The sequence below is a fragment of the Pseudonaja textilis genome, chromosome Z (genome assembly GCF_049901715.1).
Source record: "Pseudonaja textilis isolate UNSWEBS1 chromosome Z, rPseTex1.2, whole genome shotgun sequence".
NCBI classification, from domain to species: domain Eukaryota; kingdom Metazoa; phylum Chordata; class Lepidosauria; order Squamata; family Elapidae; genus Pseudonaja; species Pseudonaja textilis.
Window position 1 is genome coordinate 13,253,608 of NC_142008.1, and position 15,051 is coordinate 13,268,658.

Here is a 15,051-nt window from a genome sequence, read left to right on the forward strand (position 1 = left end):
TTTGCACCCTTTAGCCCTGTTTGCTATTTGGCCACAGCCCAGCTATAGAGGTAGTTCTCAATTTAAGACAATGATTGACTCAACATTTCTGTTGCTAAGTGACACAGGCGTTGGGTGAATTTTGCCCCGTTTTGTTACCTTTCTTGCCACTGTTGTTAAAGTGAATCATTGTAGTTGTTAAGGTAGTAACACGGATATTAAGTGAATCTGGCTTCCCCATCGCCTTTGCTCATCAGAAGGTTACAAAAGGGGATCCCATGGCCCCAGGATGTTGCAGCCATCATAAATATGAGTCAGTTGCCAAGGTTCTGAATTTTGACTACGTGGCCATGTAGATGCTGCAGTGGTTATAACTGTGAAAAATGTTAACAAGTCACTTTTTCAGTGCTGCTGTAACTTCAAATAGTCATTAAATGAATTGTTATAACTCAAGGACTGTATTGTATTAAGGAATACTTCTGAAAGCTACCATTCTTGAGAATAACAAAGTTGCTGCCTACTTTTCCCAGGAACTCCCTCATATCTCATGAGCCCCTCAAAAGAATATTGTCATTACATCTTAACCTTTCACTTTTCACTGAGCAGGAAAACTGACTCTCACCAACCTGATGCTGACTGTAGTGTTGTTTGTGCAGCACATTTTAGCCTACAATTAACCAAATAAGGCTATATCGAACCCTGTCATATTATTTATCTCTTACATTGACACAATGCAGTACACTTAGTAATGACTTGAAAATTACAGGTAGTTCTCAATTTATGACCAGTTGCTTAGCAACTAATCAAAATTACAACTTACCTGAAAAAGGAAATTTACCATCCAGGTCTGAAGTTCCAATGACACACATACACACACACACACACACTCACACCAACAGACAGACAGACACACTCATGGTTGCATGACCACGGTTTGGGGGGTCGACCATCCATCCATCCATCCATCCTCATTTATGGCCATTTCTGCAATCACATCATTGTGTTATGATAGTTTTGCTGAAAACGGACATTTCTGGTTTTCAACAAAACAATGCTCATATTGAAAAAGGATTTGCACTTACAACTTCTTCTTCCTCTTCCTCCTCTCCTCCTTCTCCTTCCCCTCCCCTTCCTCCTCCTCCTCCTCTTCTTCTCCTCCTCCTCCTTCCCCCTCCCCTCCTAGCATATTCACATAAGTGCAGTGTCCACTTTTTGTATCATTGAGCACCACTTTGCATGATCATCTGCGTCTCAGGGCACAGGCTTGCATATCTTTGTTGATGGTGTCTTACCATCTCTGTTTTGGACTTGCACTTACAACCATCATCCTCACTTAATGACTGCTGAAAAACACTTTGTAAAATTGGCTCGGTCATTTTATGACCAGGACAACTTACAACAAGCTCAATTATGATTGTAACTTGAAGATTATCAATAGAGCTTTCAAAGAACAATATGCCCACATCCTCTCCTCTCAATTCAAAGGAGCTATTTTCTGCCTTATATATTCCCCAATTTCTAGCAGATGGTTAGAATGGCTTTTGCCTCTGTGACTTGATTCAGACGAGTATTCTCCCTAGGTTCAGTACCAACCATTCTTTGATCTCCCAATCACCTTAAATTTCTCTGTAAGCTTCCTTTTCTGTGGTTCTTTTTTTTTTTTTTTTTTGCACAATCTGCCTTGTACAACAGGACTTCTATGTTGCTCCTGAATTGCCCCCACCATATTTTGCCTCTGCTGATGTTTCAAGAAGGGGGCCAGGCTCATAGTTTTTCTTCTGCCTCTGATAAATAATTCAACCTAGTTTGCTTAGTGGGAAGGAAAACTGACCTAGAGCAACAGAAAGGTAAAGAGAAAGTGGTGGAGGTGAGAAAGGTACCACCGTTGCTTAGCAACATGCCCATAATCCAGTGAGAAATAGGGGAGGACTGGAGGAGGAGGAGGAGGAGGGGTACAAGAAATGATTCTCTAAAAGCTTATTCTCCAACTCTGTCAAAGGAATTGAGCTGAAAAGCTGTGCTTGGGCAGTCAGAAGTGCTATTAAAATATTGCTATAATCATACCATTTGATTTAAGACAGAAGAAATGAGATGAGACTTTCCTTGTCAAATCTTTGTGCAAGATTCAGACTCTTCTCCTTGATTTGATCCTAGTTGACAAGAAAAGATAAAAAGGAGGAACAGATTAAGTGATAAAAAAAAACTCCATCCCAGGTATGAGCCATGTAATTCCCTCTTTTTTGGCTTTCATCCATGATCGCAGTTCTCAACTATTTCTGGGTCTCCCCTTACAAAAACAATTGTAATGTACAAACCAAGTGATCCTATAAACTCTCCTCAGACAATTCTCTTGCCAATTTACAATCTGAATTGTTGAATCCATTTATCCATCCATCCATCTATCCATCCATCCAGTCTCCTTTCAACCTTCAATAGTAGAACTGGGTTGCTTTTAATAGGACACTTTGATGCTCATCAGGCAAAATTTCTTATGGTATGAAGATGAGGTGAAAATTACATCTGTAAAATTTCTTCCTACCACACTATAATAGATTGAGAGAATAACTTTGAGAGAAAGGAGGAAAAGCCACAGTCTAGACAAACTGGAAATGTAATTTGAGAAAGCAACTTAGAACTGTTCTGTTCTACCTCAAAGGGCTGACATTACATTACATCCAAAGTTCAGGACCATTGCTTGAATAAAATGTTAATCCTCCATAGGTGCAGAAGTGACACAAAGTAGACACAATGGTATTCCATTGTCTGATATCACACTAATGACTACAGATAGTTCTCAGGTTATGACTGCAATGGTGTCTGCTCTTTCTGGTCATAAGTAATAAGGGTTATAAAATTGACCAACCAATCGACATGAATGACCTGATTTTACAATGATTATTAAGTGAATCACTGCAGTCATAAGTGCAAATGCTAGTCATTAAGTGAACATGGCAGCTGTAAGAGGAATTCATGGATTAGTAGGGGCACAGTTTTGCAGAAATGCGGAAGTAAGTCCCAATTTTTAGCAAAACTTTTGTAAGATGTAGTCACATGACTGCAGGAGATTGCAAATGATTGGAAAATTCTATGGGTATTGCAATCATGTTAGTAGCCAAAAATCAAAATTAGTTGGGTAATACCTTTTTCAATTGCAGGTAATCCTCAACTTAAGACTGTAATCAAGCCCAAAATTTCCATTGCTAAGCAAGTAGTTATTAAGTGAGTTTTGCCCAATTTTATTTAATAGAACAACAGAGTTGGAAGGGACCCTGGGGTCATTTAGACCAACCCCCTGCTCAGGCAGGAAACCCTATACAGGTAGTCCGACTTATGACTACAATTGAGCCCAACATTTATGCTGTTAAGTGAGACATTTGTTAAGAGAGTTTTACCCCACAACCTCTCTTGCCATAGTTGTTAAATGAATCACCACAGCCCAAAAGTTAGGAACAATGATTGTTAAGTGAACCTGGCTTCCCCAATGATTTTGCTTGTCAGAAGATCACAAAAGAGGATCAAATGACCTGAGGTAATAAGTATGAATCAGTTGCCAAGTGTCAGAATTTTGATCACATGATCATGGGGATGCTGCTAAGGTTGTAAGTGTGAAAAATAGTTACAAGTCACCTTTTTCAGTGCCGTTGTACCTTTGAATGGTCACTAAATGAACTGTTGTAAACCAAGGACTATTTCAGACAAATGTTTGTCCAATCTCTTCTTTAAAACTTCCAATGTTGGAGCATTTACAACTTTACAACTTCATTATCTTTTTCCTACCTTTAAGTGGAAACACTGCAGTTTTTAAGAGAATCGTGTGGTCATTGAGTGAATCTAGTTTCTCCCATTGACTTGCTTGTCAGAAGCCGACTGGGAAGTTTACAAGTAGTGATCACATGACCTTGGCACAATGCAACTGGCATAAACACATTCCAGTAGCCAAGCACCTGAATTTCAATGCTGTGACCATGGACATTTGGCCACTGTCATGAGTGTGAGAATTGGTCATGTCATTTTTTTCAACTTTGAGTGCTTACTAAATAAGCAGTTGTTAAGTCAAGGACTATCTGTGCTATAACAAATTTTATTAGAAGACATAGAGGGCTGTTTTTTTGTTTGAAACCACAGTATCAGATACATGTGGTAAAGTGAGCTATATCTCAACAAGCTTTGGCCCTTTAAGAAAACAAGGCAGTTGAAGATGGTGCTACCATCTGTATGGCACTGAACATTGGACAGCAACAACAGGGATCGAAAGCTATCTTTATGCCATGGAAATGAGAATGCTCCATTGGATATCAGGCTTCTTGACCACATCACAAATGACATCGTTCGACAATGTTTTGGTCTGGCACCAATTATAGAGAAGATGAGAGAAGCCCTGCTCCTCTGGTATGAACATATTCCTGAGAGCAGCACCTTCCCACCGTTGCTGAGACTGCCTACAAATTAGAAGTCAATGGCCAGCGACATTGTGGGCACCCAAAACAGAGATGGCAAGACACCATCAACAAAGATATGTAAGCCCTGGAGACATAGCTGACTGTGCGAAGTGGTATTCAATGATCTGAAAAGAAAATTCCTGCATTTGCGGGAATATGCTAGGAAGAAGAAGAAGGAGGAGGAGGAGGAGGAGGAGGAGGAGGAGGAGGAGGAGGAGGAGGAGGAGGTTTGTATCTATTTTGTGCTCTTATATTGTTATGATTGAAGTTGAAGTATTCATTTGCAGGAAGGACATTAAGTGATCATCATGTTTCACTATTAATTACTGATGTGTGCCTCTAGGATCATCTTTCTTTTCTTGCGGGTTTTTTCAACTGGACTTAGATTGGATAATCCTTTCAGCATAAATATGGTTCTTCAATCGTTGGTCTCTAAGTTTTTTTTTCATCATCAGAGTCACTTGTTGAAATGAACAGCTATAGAAATCAAGCAAATGTTTTGCTGGCATATAAACTAAAACCCATGAAAAGCTTCAAGAATAAAATTCGGGAAATATGGAAGGCTATGGGAAGAGATGGGATGCTTTCGAGGGTGTTTGCATCATTGGAATCATTATTTTTGAGACAAATGCTTATTCTAAAAAACAGAAGACTAAGGAGAAACTTTCTGACAGTGAGAACAATCAACCAATGGAACACATTGCCCTCAGAAGTTGTGGGAGTGCTATTACTTGAGACTTTCAAGAAGAGATTGGACTCCCATCTGTCAGAAATGGTGTAGGCAGGGTCTCCTGCTTGGGCAGCAGGTTGGACTAAATGACCTACAAGGTCCCTTCCAACTCTGATTATCTGTTTACCTATTCTTTTCATCTACTGTAAATACCAGCAGATCTGCATATTATAAGTTGCCAGTATTTAACCAATAATTAAGGGCTTGTTCTTGACTCAATTGCCACCCCTATTCTTCTCAAATTGTCACTTAAGAGTCTTCAATTATTTGGCTAATTATAGAGTTAACTTTCTAATAGGATGAACTGTTCAGTAATAAAAAGATGATCTGTTGACATCAGCCCTTCTGGGCTGTACAAGCCAGGAAACCAAAATCTTGAATACTAATCCTACTTTTATTTTAAAATTAAATGACAGTATCATGCAAGTCTGAAAGCATTCTCCATCCCTATATTTATCTATATTTCACAGAACCAGGGAGGATCAATTCTGTGACACTTTCTCAAGTTACGTTTCTGAATCTGGATTCAGATTTCATTTATCAGAGTATTGTCTAGGCTGTGGTTTTTCGTCCTGTCTAAGTTATTGTCACAGAAAAAGAGGTACTGCTAAACTCTACTGGATCTATTACATTAAAATGCAGGTGGCTATTCTTCAGGAAGCCATAATTACATCTGCATCATATGATCTTTAAGATTCCTTTATATGTTATCATCCTGTGGTTCAAAACCTATACATTACACCAAGAAACCTGAACAGTGATAGACCAACAATGATTCTTAGGAAAAGATATCTGCATGCCCCTAATGCAGAAACTTAAGTTTCTGCCCATTAAGAGTGTCATAATTTCTGGAACTCAGCTTTAGCCATATCATCCAGCATGCAGTTCCAGAATTCAGCTTTCTACTGTAGAAAGTTAGCACCCTCCTGTCTCCTAAAAAATGAAATATTCTAGAAAATAATAAAAAGGCAGAATATTATACTTCCCTGGAGGATAAAGAAAAGGATAAACATGCTCTTGGAAAGCAGCACCCACCTTTGTTAATAGCCCCAGAAAGACTGAGCCCTCCTATCAACAAGATAAAAGACTTTTGGCTCCAGGGTGATGGGATTAGGCCTCACTCAGATCCAAGTCATTAAGCCATAATAGGAATTGCCAAAAGCCCTTCATTACATCACCCAGCATGATTCAACCAAGCTTGGGACTCAAGGCAACCCACAAAGTTACCCCTGCATGGCCCCCATGGGAGTTTGACAACCTGGGATGCTACCGGTTTGGCCTGGTTCTATAGAGCCTGTAGCTGCAAAGAGCAGCTGATACCACAGCAGTTCGGTGTTTAGCCCACCCGCCTGCCCGGGCTCTAGGCTGTCCTTTATTCCCTGCTTTTCCCTTCTCAGCTGCTTTGTGTGGCACAGCTGAGGAAGAAGAAGAAGAAGGAGAAGGAGAAGGAGAAGGAGAAGAGAAGGAGAAGGAGAAGTAGTTGTTATTATTGGAGATGGTGCTACCAGATTCCTGATTTGTGACAATTCAGAGTTGAACACTATTGAAGCTTTTCTACAATGCATGCCTAAAAATTGAAGACTGAGTTTATATTAGCTTTTTAATATATTTTCTCTCCTAATCCTGCCTATCAGTTGAACTCTACATATATTAAACCTGCCAAAATTGAGAAAGATCTCACTCTTCTGCTAGAACCTGATTAGGCAGTATATTTGTTAGGAAAGAGTGACTCAAATTTATTCACAGGGTGAGTGGTTCTCAGAGAGTGTGCTTGCTATTAGTTCAGTGCATGTAATATAATCTTTTCATCAGTGTTTTTTCATAGTGTTTTTTCCCTACAGAAAGGCAGATATGAAGTTAGTTTGGAAGTGAATGTTCCAAAACAGGAAGCAATTAATGGTACAGGTTGGTCTTTCCACGGGAAAATTGTAGCATTTCAGGAACAGTTCACACAGGGCAGCTACATACACAAATAATAAAAGTTTTTCTCTGAACAATCCAAAAAGTAGCCTGCATTTTTAAAAAACAACAACAACCTTCTAATATTGATAGTAAACTATTAGTAAAGTTCAAGGAATGCACTACCCTGTTGCCAACTGCCTTTCTGAACAAGCAGCACAGTTGGAAAAGGGTAGCTTCTTTGGCTAATGATGTATTATGTGCTGTTTGCAACCTTTAAAAAGTCTGAGAAATGTCTGTTAAGACAATAGAGTATTTAATACATTTTCAATCTACAAACAATACTTTTATGTATATTTTTATTTTATAGGCTGTTTGTTGGACAATCTGGAAACTATCTCAGGCAGAGGGAATAATTCAAGACTTTATCAAAGTGAAATTTGTGGCCCTATGGCTGAAATTTTGCAGAGATCAGATCCTCAAAGCATTGGTTGTTTCTCCTACTTTTATCTATTTTTACATAAAATAAAAATAAACTTGCAAGCATTTGGATGTGTCCCATTAAAGCTTAGAGTAAAATATTTTCTTGATTTTCGAGCTTTTAATTTGTTCCATCTGAACATGGTTTCAATCAAATGTTATCAGAATGAAATCAGATCAGTCAATCCATATCATGTGGGGAAATGTTCAGCATCTTTGAATTAAACAATGTCTTTCATTTAAGACACATGGATTTCAATCCCAGAATTCCCCAGGAAGCCACACTGGTGTGGAATTCTGGGAGTTGAAGTCCACATGTCTTAAAGTTGCTAAGCTTGAGAAACACTGGATTAAAATATAAATAAACTAATTTCTTAGACATCTTTTGTCAATTTAGCACATGAAAACAGTTTAAATTCCTGTGCCAATATAATTATAATTAGATTACAGTGGTAGATTTGTAAAGTGGTAATATGGGTAAAACACACTGAGCCACCTTTTAAGAAACAAGCTGTGAGAATGTTGTGAGCTGTGAGTCTTTTTTTAAAAATGGCAAGACAGAAAAGCATAAATGCACAACCAAATCAAGCAAAGCTTTGATAGCATGACCCTGGGAAACAATCTCTGTGTTTCTGAAATTGGGAGGCAGTAAACCACGCGCTTCATAGAACATAAACAATGCATGGGGGATGCTATTTAACACTGCAAGAGTTTCTCAGAGTTCGGTGAATACAATCTTAAGTCTAGTTTCCTTTCCCCTGCTTCCCCGTGAAAAGAATATTGTGAACTGCATGTTTCTTCTGAGACTGACAGGTGGGTAAATAAAAAAAAGTTTTAAAAAAGATAGACTGACAGGCATAAACTTGGATCAAAACTGACACTTCTGGTTTTCAACAAAACCATGCTCATATTGAACAAAATATTTGCATTGTACAACCATCACACTCACTTAATGACTGCTGAAAAAAAAACGTTGTAAAATCAACTCAGTCATTTTATGATCATGACAATTTACAAATATAATGAGTAGGCTCCATTATGATTATAACTTGAAGATTATCAATAGAGCTTTCAAGTAACATATGCCCACAGCCTGCCTTCTCAATTCAGAGGAGCTATTTTCTGCCTTATATATTCCCCAATTTCTAGCAGATGGTTAGAATGGCTTTTGCCTCTGTGACTTGATTCAGATGGGAATTTTCATGAGGTTCAATACCTACCAGTCTTTGATCTTCCAATCACCTTATACTTCTCCTGAAGCTTCCTTTTCTGAGGTTCTTTTTTTGTTTTGCACAATCTGCCTTGTACAACAGGACTTCTTTGTTGCTCCAGAATTCCCCCTACCATATTTTACCTCTGCTGATGTTTCAAGAAGGGGGCAGCCTGATAGTTTTTCTTGTGCCTCTGATAAATAATTCAACCAAGGTTGCTTAATGGGAAGGAACAACCAGAGCAACAGAAAGGTAAAGGGAAGCTGGTGATTATATCTGCCTCAACAGAGAACAAATGCAATAGCAGTTTGTTTTTAACTGGAAAATTGGGGGAGGAAATATTTAAAATATATATTGTCTTTCATGTGTGCAAAGAGATTAAGAGGCGGGTGTTTGGGCTGCAAAAGGCAAGAAAAGAACCCAGTCCTATCATCTTGAAACGGGAAGCAGCAAATATTCATGACTTGGTGTCCAAGATACCTGCACTGCATACATGATGATGGACTGGGTCCTTTGCCTTAGTGTTGTCAGATCCAAAATCAAGAATGACATGTGATGATTCTTCCAAACTGACTTTATTATTGTTTCATACCAAGAAAAAATCTTGCCAGGCTAAACGCTCTACTATCTGCAATTACTATGTAGGCTGAGAACTATTAGGGAGGCTTTGTCCTCACCGTCTTTTTCTCACACTTAACATCATTCAGAGTTGCCTCTTACTCCTCTGAAATGCAGCCCCTCCCTCCTGGGAATCCAGCTCCTTTCTACATTCCATCCAGTGGTGGGATTCAACTGGAGTAACAACTGGTTCGTTGAGCCCGTGCTTTGCAGCGTTTTATAAACAGCCATTTCCATCTACAACTTATCTTCTGCTGCAGCCCTGGTGAGTAAAACAGCTGAGGCGCACCAACCCACTGTGCCCGTAAATCAGCTGGGTTTCAAAACAAACGAACTAGGGCAGGTGTGTGTGTGTGTGTGTGTGTGTGTGTGTGTGTGTAGGACAGGGCCCTACTAATTGCTGGAACTACCGGTTCACGTGAACTGGTCCCTACCGGCTGAATCCCACCCCGAGTTCCATCACGTATTTACTGAGAGTAAATGTCCCCATTAAAATACATACATATGCCTCTTCTCAAAGTGGTTCTCTTAGTAGTTTACTGAGCACTGGGGATGTTGCCAGACAGATAAATATTAATGCAAGTACAGGTAATCCTCAATTTACAACAATTCATTTAGTGACCATTCAAATGGCACTGAAAAAATGACTTATGACCATTTTTCACACTTGCAACATCTGCCTCATCCCCTTGCTCATGTAATCAAAATTCAAACACTGGGCAATTGACTCGTATTTATGACTGCTGCGGAGTGTCCCATTTGTGACCTTCTGACAAGCAAAGTTAATGGAGAAGCCAGATTCACTTAACAACTTTGCTACTAATTTAACTGTTAGAGTTCTAAGTAACAGACCCAAAACAATCAAAACTCTGAGGCCTAGAGTTTCCTCAAAGTATGAATTTATTAGGAATGTCATATTACACAGCTGGTGAAAATCCAACTCTGAAGGACCCGAGGTTTTCCTCTCCCAAATCAAAACCCAAAGTTCTTGCCCCTAGGTCACATGTCCATCACAAGATCCAATCAGTTCACATTCCCAACTCCAGCTGACTTTTGTCCATGCCTCTCCAACACCTGGTAGAACATCCTTGGCTCCTGTGGGAAAGAATGTTATTTTGGCTACACATCCCTCCAGCTATCTCTATCTCCCCCCTCACGTTCCCTACAGCTCCAACCAGCCTTGCTGTGGCAGCCTTGAAGATGCTCCCAAAATGGCTTCAGGCCTGACATTAACAACTGCAGTGATTCACTTAACAGCTGTGACAGGAAGGTCATAAAATGGGACAAAACTCATTTAACAAATGTCTTACTTAACAATAGAAATTCTGAGCTTAGTTGTGGTTAAGCCAACAATTCATTTAGCAATCATTTGAAGGTACAATTTGAAGGTACAATAGCTTCAGGATCGCCATGGCCATGTGATCATGTTTCAGGTGCTTGGCAGCCTTCACACATATTTAACCATTGAGGCATTCCATGCTCTTGGAATTGCAATTTGCAATCTTCCCAGCCAGCTTTCAACAAGCAAAGTCAATGAGGAAGTTGGCAGGGAAAGTTGCAAGTCACAGTCCTGGGATGCCCATGGTGATTTGCTCAACAACTCCAACCAAAAAAAATTGTGGGATGCCATCACATGATGGCTCACTTAACAATTACATTGCTTAATGTTGAATTTCCCCATCCCTATTGTGGTCGTAAGTTGAGGGTTACCTGTAAATCGAGAAATGCACTGGTCAGAAATGTTGAATATCAGTGGTGGAGGACAGAAGAGAGATGATTAATCATTGATCTTGCCAAGAAAGTGATAAATTCAAACAAGCAGCATGCTTGGTGTCTGCATATTTAGGTTGGCATGCAGGATTTGCATCCCAACAGATACACTCTTTATTGTTACTTCCCAAGTCAATAGCTAAACCAGAACACAGTTAACATCTGATCTTTTTCTTGATGTTATAATGAAACATGTTAAATGAATAAAGAAATCTATGCAGTAGGGGGAAAAAGCACATTAATAATATTCAAAAATGCACTGTAACTTTGTAAAATGCATGTTAGCAAAACTCATTGCCACAATATAAAAAAGATATTGAGATTCTAGAAAGAGTGCAGAGAAGAGCAACAAAGATGAGGCTAAAACATATGAAGAACGATTGCAGGAACTGGGTATGTCTAGTGTCTGATGAAAAGAAGGATTGGATGTGACAGGAGAGCAATCTTCCAATACCTCAGGGGCTGCCACAATGAGGAGGGAGTCAAGCTATTCTCCAAAGCATCTGAGGACAGGGCAAAAAGCAATGGGTGGAAACTAATCAAGGAGAGAAGCAATTTACAAAATTATCCTGTAATCTGCAACTCCTACACTGTAAAAACATATGGACTACACAGCTCAATCAGGGAAAAGCAATAGATGCTATTTACACAGACTTCTGTAAAGCATTTGATTCAGTAGTACATGACAAACTACTCCTAAAACTAAAATCTTTTTTTTTTCATATAAATTTTATTGAATTTACAATTAAAAAAATAACATAACAACATTACATAAGAAACAGAGAGAGAAAAAGAAGAAAGAAAGAAGAGAAAGAGAGAGGAAAAAAAAAAAAAACGCTCGGTCTTACGACAAAAAGAAGAAAAAGAAGTATAAAAGAGAAAAAAAACAAAGAGATGGAAGAAAAAGAAAATACGTTAAAACCAGACAGATATTCTTTTGACAGTCTACAAGATCCAATTCTCCTACCTTACTTTAAATATACACATCTTATCGCTATTTATGGTTATTTATGCTTATTTATGCTCATTGAACAGTTTATCTCTGATATAACCAATTATACCACGTATTCCAATTATTATCAAATGCTGAAGACTCTTTATTTTTAAGAGCTATGGTTAAATTGTCCATTTCTGCGCAGTCACATATTTTCTGAATGACCAATTGATCTGTAGGTAAACGGGGATGATTTCCAGCACTGGGCAAATGCTAATCTGGCCGCAGTTAGAATATGAATTATTATATATTTCGTCTTTTTAAGAAAATGTTTATCAGAGATCCCTAGTAGGAAGAACTCTGGTTTGTATTCAATTTGTTCTTTAGTTATCTCCTCCAGCCATTTTCTAATTTTTTGCCAGTATTTCTGGGCTTCTTTACAGGTCCACCACATATGAAAGTAGGTTCCCTCTATGTTTTTACATTTCCAACATTTTGGACTAGAGTTTGGGTTCATTTTCGCTAACCTCGAAGGGGGTAAGTGCCATCTATATAACATTTTATACATATTTTCTTTGTACACCGCAGATTTCGTGATCTTAATGATTCTATTCCAGATCTTTTCCCATTCTGTTAATGTAATGCTTCTTCCAATATTCCTACTCCACATTATCATGTTCCCTTTCACTATCTCTTGCTCTAATTCTACCTCCAATAAATATTTATAAAATTTGGAGATATTCTTTTTATTTGATCCTAATAAGATTTTATCTAAGTGTTGTAATTTGCTATAGATTCCAAATTCTTTGATATCTTGTTTGTATCTACTATGGATTTGTATATATAACCACTGATCAATTTTAAATCCCTGTTCCTGTAATTCCTGTCGAGTTCTTAAATTTTCCTAAAGGATCTAATAAATCTTTATGGACTACATAACTCAATTAGGGTAAAGCAATAGACACAATCTACATAGACTTCTGTAAAGCCTTTGATTCAGTGGTACATGACAAACTTCTCCTAAAACTAAAATCTTATGGTATGTCCAGATGCCTGTACAATTGGATAGCTGCATTCCTGTCAAACAGGCAACAAATGGTCAAAATAGGGAGCGTCCTATCAAATCCCATACCTGACAACAGCGGTGTCACCAAAGGTAGCATTCTAGGACCAACTCTCTTTATACTTTACATAAATGGCCTTTGTGATCATATTAAAAGAAACTGTGTTCTTTTCGCTGATGATGTAAAACTATTCAACACCACTGACAATACTGCTACCCTTCAAAATGACCTTGACTATAAGTCAGAATGGCCAAACAGGTGGCAACTTCAAATCTCAACAAACAAATGCTCTGTCCTATGTATTTGCAAAAAAAATCAGAAAATAAAATACAAGCTGAATGGTCACAACCTTGAAGATGACCTCCACTAGGTCAAGAACCTTGGAGTACTCATCTCTCATGATCTAAGTGCTAGAACCCACTGTAACTACATAGCCAAAAAGGCATTAAGAGTTGTTAACCTAATCCTGCGTAGCAGTAATATTGTACTACTAATTAGAGCATACAAAACATTTACTAGACCAATTCTCAAACACAGCTCATCTATCTGGAACCCGCATTGCATATCGGATATTAAAACAGTTGAGAAAGTCCAGAAATATTTCACAAGAAAAGTTCTCCACTCCTCTACTCGTTGTAGAATATCTTATGCCACCAGATTTGAAATTCTAGACCTAGAAAACCTTGAATTATGCTGTCTTTGGTCTGTTCCAAGCATAGTACATAAAATCATACATTGCAATGTCCTATCTGTCAGTGAATACTTCAGCTTCAACCATAACAACACAAGAGCAAACAATAGATACAAACTCAAGGTTAACCACACCGAACTTGATCACAGGAAATATGACTTCAGCAACAGAGTAGTCAATGTCTGGAATATTCTACCTGACTCTGGTTTCTTCCACAAACCCCAAAAACTTTAACCTTAGACTTTCTACTGTTGACCTCACCCCTTTCCTAAGAAGTCTGTAAGGGGCCTGTATAAGTTCACCAACATACCTACTGTGCCTGTCCTAATGTTCCTTTTTATTCATATCCATTTCATGTATTCATAATCATGTTTATAGTTATACATATTATCTAATACATGCTTGACAAAATATAAAAATTAAAAAAAAGCAATCTAGAACTAAGAAGAAATTTCCTGACTGTGGAAACAATAAACCAGTGGCAAGGCTTGCCTTCAGAAGTTGTAGGGGCTTCATTACTGCAGGTTTTTAAGAAGAGACTGGGCAACCACTTATCTGGAATGATGTAGAGTCTCCTGTTTGGACTAGAAGACCTCTAAGATCCTTTTCAACTCTGTTATTTCATTATTCTGTTAAAATTACATAAAACTGTATATAATGGGAGAAAGGCACACAAAGGAAATGTATATTAATAACATAGGGGTATATAAACTTGGGAAAAGAAAAATTGGAGCAAAAGTAAATAATAAATCTGCCCAAGGTGACTACAGGTAGTCCTCAACTTGCAACTATTCATTTAGTGACCTTTCAAAGTTACAATGGGACTAAAAAAAGTGTTTTTTGTTCTCACTGTCAGAAAGTTCGTCCTTATTTCCAGGTTAAATCTCTCCTTATTCAGTTTCCATCCATTATTCCTTGTCTGGCCTTCAGGTGCTTTGGAAAATAGCTTGACCCTTTCCTCCCTGTGGCAACCCCTCAAGTATTGGAAGACTGCTATCATGTCTCCCCTGGTCCTTCTCTTCACCTGACTAGCCAAGCCTGGTTCCTGTAATTCATCATATGTTCACAGATTCAGTCTTACCATTTGCAATTTTTCTAGTCAGCGTCTTACAAGCAGTCTGTGGGAGATGCTGGATTCACTTAACACCATTCACTGAACTGCGTGACTCACTTAACAACTGTGGCATAAAGCTCATAAGATGAGGTGAGGCTCACATAACAAACTCCCTTTGCTTA

At 38.4% G+C, this 15,051-nt stretch overlaps 1 pseudogene; it reads left to right on the forward strand.

The window, feature by feature from the left end:
- The first annotated feature begins 2,979 nt into the window (after window positions 1-2,979).
- LOC148123907 (uncharacterized) lies at window positions 2,980-14,098 on the forward strand (annotated as a pseudogene).
- The last annotated feature ends 953 nt before the right edge of the window (window positions 14,099-15,051 follow it).